The 20,273-nt window shown below is 36.8% G+C and overlaps 1 long non-coding RNA gene across 1 annotated transcript; it reads right to left on the bottom strand.

Moving 5' to 3' along the window:
• Positions 1 to 9,430: 9,430 nt before the first annotated feature.
• On the bottom strand, positions 9,431 to 10,465 carry LOC148779168 (uncharacterized). Its single transcript, XR_016048629.1, has 2 exons — positions 10,200 to 10,465; positions 9,431 to 10,055 (listed from the first exon to the last, which is right to left on the bottom strand). It is a non-coding gene; the product is annotated as an uncharacterized LOC148779168 (long non-coding RNA).
• Positions 10,466 to 20,273: the final 9,808 nt, after the last annotated feature.

Genomic DNA, 20,273 nt, shown 5'->3' with positions numbered 1-20,273 from the left:
GGACATCGAAACCTCGGATTATCTATGAAAAATTCATGCACGTTCTAGGGCAACACAGGGACTGTTCTAAAATTCCACGAATTGTTAAGATGAGGAAAATCTATCATTTTGCACCCCATTTTCTAATTTCTTTTAAGTCACTTTAATCTTAATTTTTAAAAATTGGGGTTACTTTTGATCATCCACCCATGTTTGGGGCAAATTCTATATATACGTACCATCATTGTACGTACTAGAGGACTCAACCTTTCACATAAGAGAGAGTTTTTACTTAATACAGTTTCTCTTTCTTCTCATTATTGGGTCACGTTTGAGAGAGAGTATGGTGAGAGAAAATTTTGGATCGGTACCCCTAGGTTAGAGGTAAATCTTCTCTCTCTTCTTTTTCTTTTCTTCTTCTTTCTCTTCTCTTCTCTCTTCTTCCTCCCCTTCGCTTGAGTTTTCCTCGGAGGCCATGCACGGCAGTGGCAGTGTCGTGCATGCCTCTTCGATGATCTCACAGGTCACACATGGCGATAGAAGCGTCATGCTCGAGCTCTCTTCCCCCTCTGTCTTCGTCTCTATCTCCCGGTGAGACTTGCAGATGGAACTGCTCATCGCCGTCTACGGACGTATCCTCAACATCTCAGTGAGGAACGTGGGCAACAAAGCCTATTGCTCTCTACGGGGGCTTCACCTTGACGCGAGACTATTACAGGCTGCAATGTTCATCGTCGTCCGCAAAGGGGTCGCGGCAATACCCGTCGCCACGAGAAGGCTCCTTCCGTGCCTCTCTGTGCCCGCCGTTGTGCACCTCACGGGAAATTATCAACATGCGCCTCGTCAGGAGTCATCGCCGTCCGCAAGGGACGTGTTGCTTCCTCGCATTACCAATGGCAATGCTCATTGCCGTCCTCGGGCTTCCTCTCATATTCCATGACTGGTACCGTGTGCCTCACGGAAGCTATCATCGTGAGCCTCACTAGAAGCCATCGCTGCCTGCAAGGACGTGACATCTTTTCATGGTGCTAACGGCAATACCGATTGTCGTTTGGGTCCTTCCCCTTCTGCTATCTCACTCTTTCTCTTCGTCCCCTTTTCGTCTCCTCATTATTTTCTCCCTTTACTTGATTGAGGGTAGACTTAGCCTAGCGCCTCCATATCGATCTCGGTTTAGAGTATTGACACCGTGTTGGTCTTGAGAACCATGCCCATCTTGCTATCACTTTGAGTCACCAGCTTTCCAGCCATCATGATAGTCTCACCCCTTTGTCAAGTTTTCTTCTCCTTTCTCTCATTATTGGAAGCCTTCTGTTTCATCACTCCCTCATATGAGCATGCAATGCCCTAAGATAAGGGCGGGTCTCTTCGACCCACTTATCTCTCCAATTAACATAGAAGTGTTGTGCAAAAAATAAGAGGATTGCAGGTCAAGGGAGGTGATTTCGAACTAGCTAAAGCAGCTGGGGGGCTTTCTTCATGATCTAAGAGGGCGCCCACACGAGCTAACCCGAGTAAATCCTGAACCCACCTTAAATTTCTCTCTCATCAGTTGGTATACCTGCCCTTGCTCTTGAGCAAGGTTCTGAGAGAGCGATCTCAAATCCTGGGTTCGCTAAAAACTGGAGATACATGCCATCAGATCATCTAGATCCGAAAGGTGAGATCGAGACACCTAACTACACATCTCTATCTAAATTTAAGTAACTAGTTTTATAGCGATAGATCAAGGGATCTCAGCTTTGGAATCCTCTCAATTTCACACTGTGAATGAGTGCTTGACCACTAACGGATACTTGACCGTCGATGAAATGATAGCTGGGAAGTTGATCACCTATGAGGTGACAAATGATGGATCCTTGATAGATGACAGATCCTTGATTGTTGACGAATACTTAACCGACGGTGGGAGCATGTAGATGGTGAATCTCCCTGATTGTCGGTGATTAAAAAAGAGGGTGAGAAAGATAGCGTGTATCGAATTTCATATGTATTCTAGTATCGGGAGCAGGATGATATCGCTCAATGGGAATAACTAGATCAGCTAAAATCCAAAGTTATAAGATCTATTGTACTGTAGGGACTTCTACATACCCATTGATGGGGTAGAACATTAACTCAAAGATAAGATATATGATGAGTTGAAGACACTGGACCGAAAGGCTCTTAGAACTATCTAACAATGATAGGAATAAAATATGTTCCAGCATGTGTCGATGGATACATTCTCCAAGTCATTGTGGAGTGAGCTACATGACTTGTACAAGAGGAAGACTGCTTAAAATAAGGCCTTCTTGATCTAGAAACTTGTGAACGTCATGTTCAGGGCTAGGAAATCTGTTGCACAGCACCTAAATGAGGTGCAAGGCATTGTTAATCAATTTGCAACAATAAAGGTGCTCTTGAAAGATGAGTTACAACCTCTATTTTTGCTCAGTCTACTACCAAACAGTTGGGAGACCTTGATAGTCTCTGTGAGTAACTCAGTACAGGATGGGATAGTGGCCATGAGTTAGGTCACTAGCAGCCTGCTAGATAACAAGGTGAGGAGAAAATCCTCTAACACATCGAACTCGCAAGCCCTTGTCACAAATTGGGGAAGGTCCATAAATGCGGACCAAAAACCAATCAAATCGATCAAATGATAAAGTTGGATCAAAGACGGAAAAGGGGATCACATGTTTTCATTGTGGCAAGGAAGGGCACATCAAAAAAGAGTGTCGGAAGCTCAAGAAAGAGCAGAATATGGACAATGCCAAGAATACTGGCGGGGAAACCACTATAGTTACTGCATATTTTGGTGTGGTCGAAAACTGTGATGATGGGTACATTAATATTGCATTAGGTTCATGCAACTCGGACTGAGTTGTAGAAATTGGGAGAATGCTATCCACTACCAAGTTACCAAAGCCATATTGGGGCTGAGCAGTACTCACAGCATGCTACATAATTTAGTGATCCACGCCATTTCCTCTAGATGATCAGATACTAAAGAGAGTTTGGATAAAAAACAATATCTCTTATTCACACGTGAGGGTGTTTTAGTGCAAGGTATTGGTGCACATGCCTGAGGAACAAAGATCCAAGTTGAATGAGAAAACACTCTTATGCATCTTCTTAGGGTACTCAAATGAAGAGTTAGGCTTTAGGCTATGGTATCCTGAGTACAGAAAGGTGATCAGGAGTAGGGATGTGGTCTTTCAAGAAGACCTTACCATTAAAGAAGAAGACCTTACCATTAAAGATGTGAAGAATACAAAAAAGAAACGAATCTTCAATGACTCATAACCGGCCATAGGTCTCCCACTGTTGTACATAAAGAAGGGGGAGAAGTGAAACAAGAGGATGGGTCTCAAGAGTATGACATGCCAATTCTAGGTAATGTGGAATAAGGGGTGCAACATGTTCAAGAAGTGTTATCTACTATTAAACTGAGAATATCCTTTTAAGGACACAAATGATCTACTAAATACCCCTCATTAAAGTATATCCCTTACACTGAAAGGGGTAGACTAGAAAGCTACCAGGAAGTCAAGGCCGACAAACATAGAAGGGTGTGGGTTAAAACCATACAAAAAGAGAAATAATCCTTGCATAAGAATCACAATATGACCTGGTAATGTTACCTAAATGAAAGAAAGCACGGGAGTTAAGTGCTGAGCACAGCCCTTTAACTGAAAAGAATAAGTAAGACATGCAACAAGTACCCTATGGATCGGTTGTAGAAATTTTGATGTATGTCATGATGTGCATGATGTCATATTAGGCATACGCAGTTGGTGTAGCGAATAGATTTATCGCTAATCCTAGCAAGGAACACTGGGCAACAATCCATTCGATATTCAAATATCTCAAAGAAGCATCCAAAGTGTTTGTACTTTGGGGGAGGTAAACCTGCATTACAAGGGTACACAGATGAAGACATGGCTGGAGAACTAGACACCAAGAAGTCAATCTCAGGATACCTAATTACTTTTATAAGGGAGTTGTTTCATGGCAGTCCATGCTGCAGAATGGTGAGAAAATATTGCGACAGGGGAAAATCCATATCGATAGCAGTATGTCAAATATGATGTCGAATACCATGTCCAGAGACAAGCAAGAACTGTGCAGAAGCATGGCTGACAGGGGAATCATCTGAGCACCTGGCTCATCTATAAATGAAAACCTCCCTCCTGAGACTGGAAAGGGAGATTGTTGGGCATCCCGCCCCATGAGGGAGGGGCACCAATGGTGTTCTCCATTTGTGGGGGCTTCTCATTGAGAGTCAAAAGGATGACTTGTTGACCAAGCCATCATTTCATACAAATAAGATCTCACGTGATGGTTTTGGACAGAGATATCCTCTTATCTTTTAGTTGAAAATGGATAGAGATGAGCCATCTTTTAGGAGGTTATGGGAAACTCATCTCATTGGCCCATATAAAGCCGATAATGTGAGGGGCTTCGGCACTCTCTTAGTTGGTTGTGGCTTGGGCGCTCTCTTGGTTAGTTGTCTCTCCCCACCTTGGGCTACTTCTTCGGGCGTATCTCTCTTGGTATATCATAGATACAAACATCTTTCCTGAATCTTCGATGTTTGATCTCCCTGGGCCTTTTCCGGAAATTTCAACACCAAAGAAAGTTTAAAGAGATGGTGGGCTTCAGATAATGCTCAACATTGAGTCACTAGACTCTCGTCTGGTCAACCTAGAGGGATTAGGAACATCTCGTATTAAGGCAAGACTCTCGTATTAACCAAGATGAGTTGACTGAGCAGACATTAACCTTCTACTTCTTGTGATTATTGTGAATCACTTACTCCTCTCTGTCATTCTGATTTGACTTTTTTGGGCAATTCACCAAAAGTCATTCTACTCTTCCCCCTCCATCCGATCAAGTTACTCCTATTCTCGTCCCTCGCTTTCATGGCCGGAACACTCGCTTCCCTCTCCCAACAAGAGTCAAACCCTTGTGTCAAAAGTTTTAGAGAGAGAAAGTTAATATTTTTTTTTAGAGAGAAAAATAAAAAAACAAAAGCCTATGAGAGAGAAGAACATTAGAGAGATCCAATAGTAATAATAATAATTCTGGTAGTAACATCTTTTATAGAAGAGGTGTTGAAACTTGATGAGAAGATTTTGAAAAGCATTATTCTACCAAATATTCGGCTTCTGCAGTCTTCTACCATGTAGAGGCATAAGACGATCAAAATACAGATAATATATGCCTTATGTAGCACCCAATCCAAAGATTTAGGGATGAGATAAATGTGGAAGGTCTGCCACGAAGGTGGATCGTCAAGTTTGACTTTCAAAACGCTTGACTTTGAAAAAAATTTAGAACTTATCTTGGACTAAACTTGATTGACTATTGAAATCTTGATCTAATGCGTTGGTTGCACCACCCCAGATCTTGTACTATATCTCAAGAAATTTGGGACTTAGATTACCTTCCAAAACATAGTTTGGGTTTATAGAACTCTCTAGATTTCTTCCAATTCCAAATGTATTGTTTTCAAAACTAAATGTTTTTTTTTTTGGGTAATTCATAGGGAAAGACTAGACCTTACCCGTTTTTTTCCAATAGTTTAAGAGTTAGTTTTTTTAAAGAACGTGATGACTACAGTCTAGAATGTGGAGGTGCTACCAAGTTCTAGAATCTTCTCCATGATTTCTGGAATTAGATCTTCCATATTTTGAAAAGGGTCTCCAATTTGAACTAGTGGAAACCTTCTTTAAGCTGACCGTAATTTGATCAATTTAAGATCAAATCTTGTTCACATTTGGTTAAATAATTATGGAATCTTCTCTAGGGTCTCTAGATCATTCTGGAATGACCCATCCTCAATTCATCATCAAAAAATATCTGATCTAATGGCTCATTGTTACCCTACAAACCAAAACATAAGGCTCGCAGTGAACTTTTTGGAATCAAATTAAGACCAGTCCAATCGCCAAGATATTTTCTCCTTAGTGCTTTTTGGAGTAGGAGAAATGTACATACAAAGAATCATCACAAAGGGCGAGTGAGCTGTAAATGGGTCGTGTCAGGTTCATTGAACCTAACTAAAAGCGTCAACCAAATTGTGAGAAACTTCATTCACATCCTATCCAAGTCGCATAAAACAAAGTCACATATGATTACCAAATTTGGATGTATTTAAGTATGATTTGAACACCCATCAAAGCTTCGCTGCGAAGATTCTGGGTCTTATACTGGCTTGCAGCAAGCGTCTGGACCATCCATAAATCCCTCTTAACCAAATTCGATCTGACTTGGTAGAAAACCAAGTGTAGAGACGGCACATAAAGATTTGGCGATGTTATTGGTGTTTTTTACTTCCAAGGTTTTATGCAAATTTTATCTTTCTTCTTTGCACATCTATCCATAAATACCGAGTTTATTGTGGTTTTTTTTTGTCGATAGATTGAAGGGGACATCATCACGGTCGTTTTGCACTAGATACTGCACGAAATGACCTCCACTAGAAACTGCACGAATTGAACTCCAAGCAGCCATTTTTGTACCCACTTTCAACCTTTGGCTGAGAATCTTCCCTGTACCAGATCGTGACGTTTCTTATATGAAATCAAAGCTTTTCGAATCACGATCGCAATGCACTAATTTTTAGGTTGATTCACCCGCCAGACTTGGAGTTACGGCCCTCGGAGCACGAGGAGGTTACCACACTATTTGTTGCATAAGCTCAAACTTTGCAAACTTCTCTCAAGAATATCTCTTGCTCTGGTTGTCGATCACGTATGTGGCCTATATCAAAAGATGGTGCTCATCGAGAAGCACGACATACCCAAATTTCAGCTTGATCCGACTTACGGATCGTGAGATTTAAGGGGATAAGTTTGCCTTTTTTTTTTCTTTTTTGGAGGAAATGTGGAAGGAATTTGCTACTTATGGTAACTGGTCCAACTGTCCAATCCTGAATAGTAAATTAACCACATATTTTTAGAAAGCGGGAGTTAGGATTGTCCGTTTGGAGTGAAATTTGGGGTTGGAGGTTTTTCAACTTTCTGAAACCACTTGCGGGGGGTCTAGAGACCATTGAGATCAACCTCTAAGAGTTTTACTATGGTGTACACCATATAAGAATAGAACACAATACTCCATAATCGTACATTCCTCATATCTCTTTGTAGATGTGCCCGAAATTTGAGAAATATCTCCAAGGTATTAAGGACTACTATTGTGCACTTTTTGGGGCCAAGATGATACTTCACTAGGGCTCTTCAAAATTGGGGATTAATTCTTGCAGGTGCTTTCGTAGTCTTTGGGCCGCGCCTAAAAGCCGTGGTTGCAACCGCCTTCTCTTTTATTCGCCTATGGGGTAGATGCTTAAAAAATACGCACAAACAGCATTGTATGTAGCATCCATTCTTTCCAATCAATTTGCTTTCTCCATTTTTTTTCATCTATTCCCTCCATTTCTTTAACTAATGGTTGGGGCAGCTGCCCCAAATAAAATTAAAAAGTGCGAAGTTTAGACTATCCCTTCCATTTTATTGGTGATAGCAAACTCCCGCAGGGGTTACATTGCGAACGTGGTCACTCAGGTTGAAGAGCTACTCCAAAATATACTTTTCCATTTAAAATTTTTAACCACCAGAAAAATAAACAAATATTTTTTCAAACAAAAAATGTTCATTTTATGTTGTTGAGCACGTGCGCAATATCCTTTTGTTTTTGAATTATAAGAGCCATATTTATAAGAAGCATATATTTTACATTATTTGAGAATAATCCTTGTTCTTTTAACATTTTTCCCATTATTTTCTAATGTTTTCCTTTGTTTCCTTTTTTACCCATTACAAAATGAATACGGACCATCCCCGTTACAAATTGTTACGAATGTTATTTAAACTTTTCATTTATGTGATTGAAGAGTAAAGAATACTTGGATAGTAAAAATTTAGATCAGTATTTTAACAAAAATAGAACCGGTTCGGAGGAGAAATGGGCTTACTGTTATTTTGGCCTCAATTCCGTTAACAACAGTATATAGGACTATACAGTATAAGACATTTTTAGTGCAAATCGCTCTTAGCCGATGGATTTGAAATTTAACTGCTCGATATGTTGCACAAATGTGAAATTAAACCGTTGAGATATTGCACAAAGTTTGATTTTCTTTTAGACCTGGGTGTGGTTTCTATAAAGTTGCAACCTTAAAAAATCCAATTGAGGCGCACTTCCAAATTTTATCAGAACATGTAATTTTGGTGTAAAAAAATATTAAGATTATCTCAAAATCTATTTTTATATCTAATTATAAAATGGATGGTCTTGATAATGTGTTGCAAGATGCACTATTTCTAGCATTCAAAATCGTCTTTTTTTCTATAGTCATACCACTCGTTTTCGAGATGATCAAGTAGAGGGTTTTTCAACATTTTTCAATATTAAAACAAACTTTTTTGATAGATTTTGCGATACATATGTAATTCCCCATTTTAAAGGTGCAACTTTATATGAACTTTTTCCTCTAGACTTTGAGCGAGGTTGAAACAATTTATATTCTAAACGCTAAAACTAATTATAACCTCGTTATAATCCTATTGTAGATACCTTACCTCAACAAATACGGTTAAAATTGGAGTTTACGCGAGTGAGTGAAAAGGAAGAATGCTTCCACGGGAACACAGAATCGTTTGACCTGTTTTGTGTTGCTCGACAAAGACGGCGCACCACGTGCACGTGCAAGCCCGCTGGACATGAATGAAAAACTGAAATTTGAGAAGGTGAAGGGGTCGTTTAAAGTGGTTTTAGTAGTTCTGGAAATGGCAGTGGGTGAAGCGGTCCTATTCCTTTGCCTTTGTAAAGTGACAACTGAAGAGGCCAAGCGGAATTTATTGTGGAGTTAAGCTAAGCTTGTTCTTCTCTCTTCTTAACGCTTTTCCTTTTCCTCCTTTGCATTCGAAATTCGTTCGCTTTTGCTTTGTATTTTGGTGCCTGGACTCACTCGCATCTTGACTGCCCACCGACCATGACTCACGACACTTCCCTATCAAGACTTCTCTCCTTTCCTCCTCTTCTTCCTCATTTTTTTCCATTTTGGATTGCGTTACACCGAGAGATATCGGTATAGCCTATATGTTTTTTATTTTTTACTTTTAGGAAAATATCTTGCTCGGGGAAGTGAGGAGATGAAAAAATAGAAAGTAATTCCATTGAAAATTTCCATTCCACGCAATCTGAAAAGCAGAATTAATTTCATCTACTATATTTAAACTTAGTTTGTCTCCACGATATAAAAATACTTCAAAGGAAAAAAACGAAATCGCATTCTTTCTTGGTTACTGTTCTCTCTCACTATCGACATAATAATAATTCTCTCTTTTTTTTCTTTTTTTTTTTTAATCTTATCTTCATAATTTTCTTGCATACAAAAATGCTTCACTATCAATTATCAAGAAACCGCAATTCGGAAAGTGGAAACAGCCAGGATCATCAGATATGAAGACAAGCACAATCAACATGTCTATTAGTATGTAAGACAAATGACAATACATATATCTTTACGCAAATCTAAAAGTCAAGAAACGTGATCCCAATTACTCAAAATCAGGACTCAACCGCACCAGCTTCATTGCAGTCCTCCCTCGTCACGCTTCAATTCTTACCCCACCTCTCTCTCTAAACACGCTCCTCCATTGTTTTATACATTTGTAGAGAGGAAAATGACCGACAAAGTAGTAGTAGCAATTAAGCCTCAAAATAGTAGTAGTACCTAACCGGCTCTTCTAATTTTAATTTTCTTCCGTGGAACAAAGATTGAACTCAGATCTGAAGGAACAACGATCAAGAACGCCGGTTGAGGAAGCAATGCTTTTCTCTTCGGAGGAGGGCGCTTCTTCCTCGGAGGTGGTGGGCACAGTGATGGTTCAGGGATCTTGTGCTCCTCAGAAGTCGGGGTCTTGCATTCCTCTTCTCTCTCCACTTCTGATTCGCTTTCTCTCTTTACACAGTCCCTCCCAGGTCTAGTTCTCAGCGGCGGAAGCTCTGGGAATCCATCTGCAATGGCATCCGCTCTCAAATGCGCTTCTTCTCTAACGTGGACGATCTCCATCGTCCTCTGAGATCTAGAATGGCAAATAGGAGAGCAAATTATATGATGAAGGTGAACGGTCGTCACGCTTGAGACGACATGGGGTTATGATGATCGGTGGTGGTAGAGAGAGAGAATTGAGTTAGTTGGGACCTGAAACTTAACCGCTTGCTCTTACCTTAAAAAACTAAGCAGAGGTTCAGAAATCGATGCTGCTCGTCTGTCTGGAAGTTGGATGTATGATAAACTACATAGAAGCGATCTAGCTTAAGAAGAGCGAACCGCCAAGAATCTTATCTACTAAACACTCTTCTACTCCACTTCTCTCTCTTTGTGGAGAAAAAGTAAAAAGAGGGAAGTGATGATAATACAGGAGTCAGGCGAGGGTGCGTATGATGGAAGCATGCAGGATGAGAGAGGGGAATCTGTTTTTAAGGTGATTATGAATTATGGTTCGCTAAGTTTAGTTTTATTTGCTCTTTTGCTTTTGCTTCTTTTAAGACTTGGCCATTCATTACGCAGTGCCGGACTTAATTAGTGGCTTAAGTAACACACTTCTCGCTTTCTCTCCCTAAACATAGATGGTGACGTGGACACCTACTTTACCAGTTCAACATCAAACCACTCAACCATGTTGGCGCAAGCCAAAATTAGCGATGCTCACAAATAAAGAGTCACATGCTCTCTTACTTTCTACTCTCCTTGGCTCGGCTCCCTTACCCCAGATGAGCTTCAAAACAAGATCTGGAAAAATAATATTTTAAAGGAAGATGAAAAGTTTAATATTGCTTTATGAGTGAGTGCAACTGAGATGGATCGATCCGGGAGGGTGGTGGCAATGTGCTGTGTACGCCAAACAAACAAATCAATTTTCTTGTTTTCTCTTTTCTTTTTTTTATATATCAGTTTTGAACAACTCATGCTTGGAATATAAATATACATGTTTATATATAATTAACATTATTGGTGTTCTAAATGACTTCTATATAATTCATAATGAACACCAAAAGCATTTATATAAAATAATAAAGAATTAAACGAGAGGATGCCATTACGATTCAACGTGTATTCCAGCCTGTGTTTCTTTCACTTTCACCTTACATGTATTAAGAGACGGGCAAGCTTTCTATGTTTCTCCTACAAGATAAAACTTATATAATTCACCTTATCCAACAATTCATTTTGAATGGAGGGCTAAGATTTTCTCTAATCACAATGTCATATCTCTATACTATTTTATTTTTAATGTTTTTTCTACAAACTATTTTAACGCCAAATTTTGTCTGTCCAAACCTCTATTAAACTCGCACTAGCGAAAAATATAAAAAACATATTCCCAATAAAATAAAAAGACCAAATTACCCCTTGAAAGTTTCAAGAGGTATTTTGATAATTATATTTTATCAAATTTTTATATTTTTTATAGGTGTTCCCCAATGAGAAGATGGCACCTATCGAATTTCATATTCATACAATTTGTATAAAAACAACTAAAAATAAAATACTTTGAGACGTCGGATCTAAGATCAAATGGTAAGTGGCTCTTTTGATCAAAATTGGACGGATGGACGGTAGGGGAAGCATAAATCTTCTATGGTGTACGGGAAATAAAGAAACCTTTCCCGTCAGTTGAGGGAAAGATTTCCATACTTCTCCTACATTATAGAAGATCTATGCTTCCCCTACCATCCAGCCGTCCAATTTTGATCAAGTGAGCCACTCACCATTTGATCTTACATCCGACGCCTCAGAGTATTTTATTTTTAATTTTCTAATACAAATTATATGAATATAAAATTTGGTATGTGCCATCTTCTCATTGGGGCACAACTATAAAAAAATATTTAAAAACTTTCGATAAAATCTAATGACCAAAATACCCTTGAAACTTTTAGGGGTATTTTGGTCATTTTATTTTATTACGAGTATTTTTTATATATTTTTAACAGGTGTGAGTTTAATAGAGGATTAGACCTCAAAAAATTGGGTCAAAATATTTTATATAAAAACAATTAAAAATAAAATAGTGTAGAGACATAATTGAGACAATCTTAACCCTCCATTCATAATGGATAGTTGGATAAAGAGAAAACATACAAGTTTTATGCTGCAGCCCTGAACTGATTTGTCGTTACAACAAGGTGGATATTTCAGAAACTAGCATTTTTCCAAGTCTTATAAAACCGTGAAAAAGATAGTAAACAAAAGGGGAAAAAAATGAGAATTTGCCGCGAGGAAAATTGGAGTGTGAAGGCGAGAGGGGTACGCTAATTAAGAGGGGAGTGGGGTGGGGTGGGGTGGGATGGGGTGAAAGGAAGCATCATCACATGCTGGCAACGTCATCATTTCACATGTAATGATGCCCGCCATCACAATCCTTCTCTGAAAACCATGCTTCACTTTATTAATTTTTTTATTTGAGGAGATGTTTGCTCCAGACACCCCACATTCTCTTTTGATCCCAGCAACGATTCAAGAGATGTGATTCACATGAATGAGAAAAGAGAGAGAGGGAGAGTTCTGTGGTGTGTAGGCAGAGTGACGAAGAAAAAAGAAAGAAACAGGCCGACAGCCAAACGGGGATGTGCAGAAAAGGAGCGCTTTTGCCTTTTCCATTACTTTCCTAACCTTTCCCTTTCTCAGAACTGAAAAATGTCATTCAGGACCCAAAGGCCCTTATCTTTTTAAAAATGGCCATCCACCCCTCTTTCGAAAATGGCCATTCACGCATGATAAAAAACCACGTATCCTCATTTTTTTTTTGGTAAGTATAAATACATCAGTAGGCATAGAAACCCGAATCAGTAGTTGAAGCTCGGTTGATGCTACAACCACAACCTCAACTCCATCACCACAACCTCAACCTCAACCCCATTCCCGCCACTTATTCTGGTTGGTCATGAGTTTCTCCTGCCATGTATTCTGGTTTGTCACGAGTTTCTCATTAAGCGTGGCGATGGGCCGGCCCTTGGCCCCTAGGGCAGGCTCCCCGGCACTCGTAGGCTCGTTAAGGCCAAAAACAATTGATAAAAAATATATAAAAGAGAGATAAATAAAAGGTGACGGGCTGGGTTCTAACCCTAGCCCAGTTCTTGGGCCACAATTTGTGGCACAGGCCTTTTCTCTCGGCTCATTGCCAGCCCAATTTCTCACCGTGCCTTTTATTTTGAATAGAAGGGTCAAGTTTAATAACCCCAAAAAATAATAGCAATAATAATAATGAGTTTCTCGCCCTAACTTATTTCCCCCTTGGGAGATCTGTGAAGGGTGGGTCTGTTGTCATTTCTTCGCAAATGAAACTTTTAAGAGCGCCGTCGTCTTTGTTGCTTAAATAGGTCGGTTGGTGTACATGTACTGTGTGCTTTTTGGCCGTGGCGTCACGTACCTTTTCACACGAGGTGGCACAGACCAACCGTTCTATGGGATGGGATTTTCAGTTTGATCAACATTCTAAATCCTAATTACTCTTTTCTTTTTATTTTATTTTTTCTGGCCGGACGAAGGGGGATTGTTATTATGACAATTAATTTTGTATCCACATTCTTTGGTGAGTTGTTATTTTGTGGCGATACTTTCGCTGAGCTGCTTCTAATTGGTTTTAATTCGAACCAAAACCGGTGGAAGGACAATCCGGGGAAGCATGCAATCGAGTTCCTTGGTTTTTAATTTTTCTATGTTAAGTCCATACACCGATCTTAATTGGGAATCGACGATGTCAACAAGTCGAATTGGAAATCTCCTTACAAATCACTTTAAAAACACTAAAACAGGGTGATTTAACAAAAAAAAAAAAAAAACCTTACCTTTATTCCAAAAATATTGCTAGTCTAAGTGATGGTATGAAAATCTTCATTTAAAGGCATATTTCAAGATTGGAGGGGGTAGGATTGTCCAAAGAGACTCTTCAAATGTTACATCTTGGAGCAAAGGAGAAGCCAAAATTCCATGGAGGTTAAGGGTAATTTTCCAAGAGATTAGAGATATTAATGGTTTTAAATGTTGAACTCCTTCCTTATTACAACGAGGCTAATGAAGATGCTGATGCATTAGCCAAGGGAGGAGTAAACCACTCTTCCTTGGTGGTTACTCTTTTACAATGATTCTTTCTTTTTTTTCTTGTACATTATGTAATCTTTCTTTGAGATTAATGGAAATTTTATATTAATGTTCAAAAAATAAACCTCATTCACATCAATTAACAAGTAAGAGGATTTTGTTTTGGACTGATATTATTTTCTTTTTTTGCTTGAATTAGTGGGGATATCGACCCCTTGCCCGTTTTATTTATAAACTAAAAATATGTTACATGAACAATTTTTATACAACCCTTGGCAAGGGAGCACTAGCAATTACATATAAAATGAAAGTCAGTTACAAAGTCTAGGGGACCAGTACACTACATTGTTGCTTCATTCATAGAAACCGTTGCATTCGCCGAGGAATCAACAACCATATTAGCCTCTCTATAAGCATGTTGAACAGGGGGAGATTCCAAACTCCATTGCAGGTTCTTTATAAGCCCCATCAATGTTGAGCTTCAAAACGCCTAGAGGAGGAGGCAACCAAGTGACATGAATTTGAACAGGGGGAGAAACCAAACTCCATTGGCAGCTATATTAAATTCTGAAGAATGGAATGTCCAATTTTTTACTTTTGCCAATAATCTAACCAAATAGAAAATACAACGTAGTAGTATCTCCCTGGGTGTTTTGCCCATCATAGATCCGGGAATTCCGGTCCATCCAAAGGTTCCAAATGGTAATGGAAAACATACAATTCCAACAAACTGCATACCTGCATGTCGAAATCCAAATTTAAGTCATTTAGCCATCAGTGTCAATGTGGATCGCTCAAGGGGGAAGCACTTCCCAAATCTACTAAAAAAAGATCTCCAAATCAATCTCAAATACTGGCATTGCATAGTAATATTGTCAGAGAGCTCCTCCTCTTGGTAGCACAAGGGGCAGGCCCATCAACTGAAATAGCGACAAAGTGGGTAACTTGGACTACAAAGCTAACCAGGTGAACCATTTCACCATGGGTAGAGATGCCATAAACCACTAAACTCGGAAAAAATATTTGATTGATATTCTTTATAGGAAGCGTATACTATGCTTCAACAAGAGCGTAGTGTATATATACTTCCTCAGTCAGAAGACCTCCATGGCAAGATATTTTCAATTTCAAAATTTGGGAACCACTTAAGAATCAATACATAATTATTCTCAAAAGAAAAAAATTGAAATTTGATTATTTTTTTTAAACACTTGGATCTCACCCTTTTAAAAGTTATATTGCATGTATTGAATCTTGGGACATCATTTCTTTCAAGTATTATCTACAAATAGACTACTTATCTTTTGTACATGGAGGACACAATCATTCCCACTCATTATATGGTAAATTAGATGGCTTGGGGTAAGTCACGAAGTTCAAGAATTTTTTTTAGAACTCTGTGTCTATTCAATGACACTCTTTCAACCACTCATTTTGAAATTTAAAAGACACACATGAGTGTAATTTTTTTTTACAAAATATATATAGTCTCTTTGTAGACATTCCTTCTTTTTTTTTTTTTAAGCGTATCAAAAAATGCATTTAATAAAAAAATTTATTGAAATTGTTCCATGGGTTGAAAGGTTATATCACCAAAATATCAATTTTAAATTTAATCTTACATGCTTTTATATGAGGGAGTAGGTAGGCAGTATAGTCCTGGGAGTTATAATATTTTGATGGCCTCTTTTTCTATTGTTAGCCCCAACGTTAGAAAAACCGAGCTATCTAATTAGTAACTGCCCAATTGGATCGGAACCAGCCCCTTGCTAGTTCCAGCTTCAAATGGTTTTGGTGATTGGCCAGTATTTAAAAAAAAAATCAAATAAATCTATATAAAATCCCAAAAGTAAGGAATTTGGTTTGTAATATATTTTTTAATATTCTTTACATTATGGTAAAGATTAAAAATTGTTTGGATATTGATAGGCACATTTATATTTTCTTTTCGAAAAATTGTAAAAATACGGTTAGTCGATTCTTTCAATTCCATTTTTATTAATTTTCAACTTTATTTGAATGTGTTTTGTTTTAATTATTCTTTATATATTGTTCATATTTTAGTAGATTTATTTTGTATCTTTTTATATTTTTCAACAATTTTTAACCGCCCCGAGATTTGTACTGTTAGAACGGTTAAATCTGTCAATTTACCGGTTAAACTGATTAAATCACTTTTAAACATACCCAATTAACCGTTGCGGATCGATTTTACGAACACTCGATGGTCCACTCCCTAGAAAAGAAAGAGAAGAGGATTTCCAAAGAAGGATTTGTTTCCTTATAAAGGAGAGTAAAGAGGGTCCCTCAAGAAGGATTTGTTGGGATGGGTGGGATCCACTTGTCAGCAACCACAGTAACGTCGTCCCTCGCACGCACCTTGGTTTCACGCCAACCTAAATGATTGCTCTCCTGATGCTCCAGCGCGTAAATATTATTACGTTTAAGGGAGCAACTCGGCCGCATGGCGTTGGATACCGCGATGTAAAAAGCAAAACCTCCGAGTCAGGCCTCCGAATCCGGCGCAAACCAAGTGTTGTGTATGTGTTATGCATGTGCACCTAAATTGGGTTCATCACGTCGACGACATTTTCTTCGCCCTTTCCACGATATGGATGATCTGTTTGGCGACCTGAGGCAGCTGTATAAATGACTTCAAAAGGGAGAGTTCCTTGATGTCTATATTTATCCCATCTACACGATAGGATTAAGAGGTGGGCCGGGTTGATTGAATAATAAAGTCATTGTGATCGTGTTAAAAAACAAAAAGAGGGGCCTACCTTGTGTTTATTAAGAAAAAGAAGTACTAAAAAAGAGAAAAAAATTAAAATATAAAGGTAGGGCTCAACTTACGATTGAATTGGCCGATTTAGTTCTGACATAAATCATAGGTTCCTGACAGAAAACTGACCCGTTTTGTCAGAGAAGCAGCGACTCATGGGAGAGACGAGGTTGGTTCTCAGTACATGATGGGAACTAGACCGATTTCTGCTCTGGATAGGATGATTTCGATTCAGATTGGTAATTTTTAAAATACTGATTTTCCACTAAGGACATGTTTGATTGTTGCGTAAATATTTCCCCAAGAAAACTATTTGCATAGGTAAACACTTTGCAAGAAAAACTATTGTAAACTTTATTTTCACCATGTTTATTAACACGTTTAAAATGCATTATGTAATGAATTACATATGTTTGGTAACTTGTTTAGTATTCAAATATATTTTGTAAATATATTAAATCTATATTTGCAATATTTAAAGGGTGGTGTGGTTTCTATAAAGTTGCAACCTTAAACAATCCAATTAAAGCGCACCACCAAATTTTATCTTAACATGTAATTTTGGTATAAAATATTCTTAGGAATATCTAAAAATCAATTTTTATTTCTAATTAAAAAATTCTAAACTCCAAAAAATGGTCAAAGTCAAGTCGATCTAGAAAACTATGAAAATATTGAAAATGGACGGTCTAGATAATGTGTTGCAAGATGCACTATTTCTAGAACTCGATCATTTTTTTTTTCTCATCTTCATACATCTCGATGTTAGGATGATAAATTATAGTTCCGATAAAATTTTTGAGGTGCATCTATAATTGAACATTTAAAGGTTGCAACCTTATATAAACATTTTGTATATTGAAATAAGATAACTAAAAATATATAGTTACATTTATTGAAATACTCTTTAAATATTATTAAGATATTTTATATTAAATATTATTTGAATATACTTTTATTCTTAAATATAAAATATTATATAATATATTATATTGTAAATATCTATTATATAAATAAAATATATTATATATTATATAATATATATACATATAAGGGAATGATATCATGCAACAATTGTTTAATATTATAATGCAACCATCTTCAAAAACCATGGTAGAGATATTATTTGACACGAAATTTTCTATTTACACTCTTTTCATAGTAAAGAACAATCACAAAAAAGAAAATTTTGAAAAAGCACCCTAGAAAGTGTTTTTCTATAAGCCGTCCATTTTAGTGTGATGGTTAGGTATAGACCTCAGAATGATTCTTTTAATCCCAAAAACTTTTTATAGTGTTATCATCATTAGATTAATAATGCTAAGAAATAAAAAAGTAATTTTGAATTTATTAAGGCTTAGATCTTGAAATTTACCAAATGGACGGTCGATATTCATTGTTGGAGGGTACTAATTTTGACCATGTCTAAAGTGCATATTGAACTTTTCTTTTTTGTAGGATTGATTATTAGGATGAAGAGAATGTATGTGCAAAATTTTGGGTCATAAAAATGTCAAAAACATGGATTTCTAGAGGTGTGGTTGCATTATACAATATATATATATATAGATATGGATGTGGTTTCTGTAAGGTTGCAACCTTAAACAATCCAATTAAGGCACAGCTTCAAATTTTATCATAATATGTAATTCTGTTGTAAAACATTCTTAGAATTATCTTAAAATCTATTTTCATATCTAAGTAGAAAATTTTAAATTTAAAAAATGGTTAAAATCAAGTAGATCTATAAACATATGAAAATCTTGAAAGTAGACTGTCTAGATAATGTATTGCAAGATGCACTATTTCTGGGACTTAAAACCTTTTTTTTTTTTATATTCATACATCTTGACATCGACATGATCAATTAGAAGGATTTTCAATATTAAAACATCATTTCTGATAGATTTTTTAGATGCATATGTAATTCTACTTTTTAAGGTTGCAACCTATAATAAATGTTTCCCCCAATATATATATATATATATATATATATATATGGAAGCCCCTACAAAACACCGATAGGTGAAGTTACCTACACCTCATCACCATCAAAGTTCATAACATTGTCACAATTATCAGTAGTATTTGAACTTTTATAATTATCATACTAATCAGATTTATCTAAATTTTGGGGCGTATGTATATATGAAAAGTCGCACCATAAAATATTAAAAATAATAATAGATATAAAATAAAATGATAAAATTACCCCTGAAACTTTATAGGGGTATGTTGCGAAATTTTTATCATTCAAATTATTTGTTTCATATTTTAATCATGTGCATCTTAGTAAGACGCACACACCTACAAAATTTCAAATCATTATGATTTATAAAAAAATATTAAAATTCGAACACTATCTGACATCTGTGACCGTGTGATAAATTTTAAATGGTGATAAAGCCGTAGGTGAAGTACTATAGAACTTCACCTATAGGTGTTTTGTAGTATTTACCTCTATATATATGAAAAAGCTAACAATAGCGAGACAACTATAATGAATAGTAATGTAGGTTGAATGGGACTCGTTTGATCTTCATCATGCGGTTCATAATGCATATCACTATATGAATTTTAATAAATTTTCTAGAAATCGAATCATAATGAAATTTTAGACATGTGTACTAAAAAAATAGGCTGTACAATTAAAAAATATATAAAAAATATTTTCCAAAATGTAAAATGATCGAAATACCCTTGAAAAATAATGGGGGTAATTTGGTCATTTTAAATTATTGAAAATAATGTTTTTATATTTTTATATGGTGAAAAATAGTGTTAGGTATATAGACTCAAAATTTCATCTTAATCAGATTTATACAAAAAAAATTAAAATTCATATCGTGATATGCATTCTGAACCACATGATGAAGATCTAACGGACCTATTCCACCTATATTACTATTCATTATAACCGCCTAGCTATTGGAAGGTTTACTCATATACATATATATATATATATATATATATATATATGTATGAACGTTTGGGATGCTATATAGGCAAAGACTTCATGCCAAGCCTTGATTATGGCTCTGATACCATAACATCGGAATGATAACGGAATTAAGATGATAAGGATGATATATATATAAAGATATAACCATGAGACTAAATATCAATGATATCAAAACACCTTTAATTAAATAACAATAGCAACAAATATCCTAAACTAATGAATATAGGAATAGAAAGCTTACACGGTAGGCTTGATATAGATAGGGTATGCTTGATACATCAACGGGGTGGTTTCCTTCTGTTCAAACCAAGTACTTAGACAAACTCTTACAAACAAACTTACAAACAAGCACTCAAACGAAACTTGCAAACAAACTCTTTTACTTCAAACCAAGCACTCAAGAAACCAGCTGTAATTGCAGAAGTTTGATCCCTTCCTTTTGAAGGATGAAC

Source organism: Amborella trichopoda, chromosome 13 (assembly GCF_054954075.1).
Source record: "Amborella trichopoda isolate Santa Cruz 75 chromosome 13, AtrichopodaSantaCruz75HAP2 v2.0, whole genome shotgun sequence".
NCBI lineage: Eukaryota > Viridiplantae > Streptophyta > Magnoliopsida > Amborellales > Amborellaceae > Amborella > Amborella trichopoda.
The sequence above is the reverse complement of the archived record's forward strand: the minus strand, read 5'-3'. Positions and strand labels throughout refer to the sequence as shown.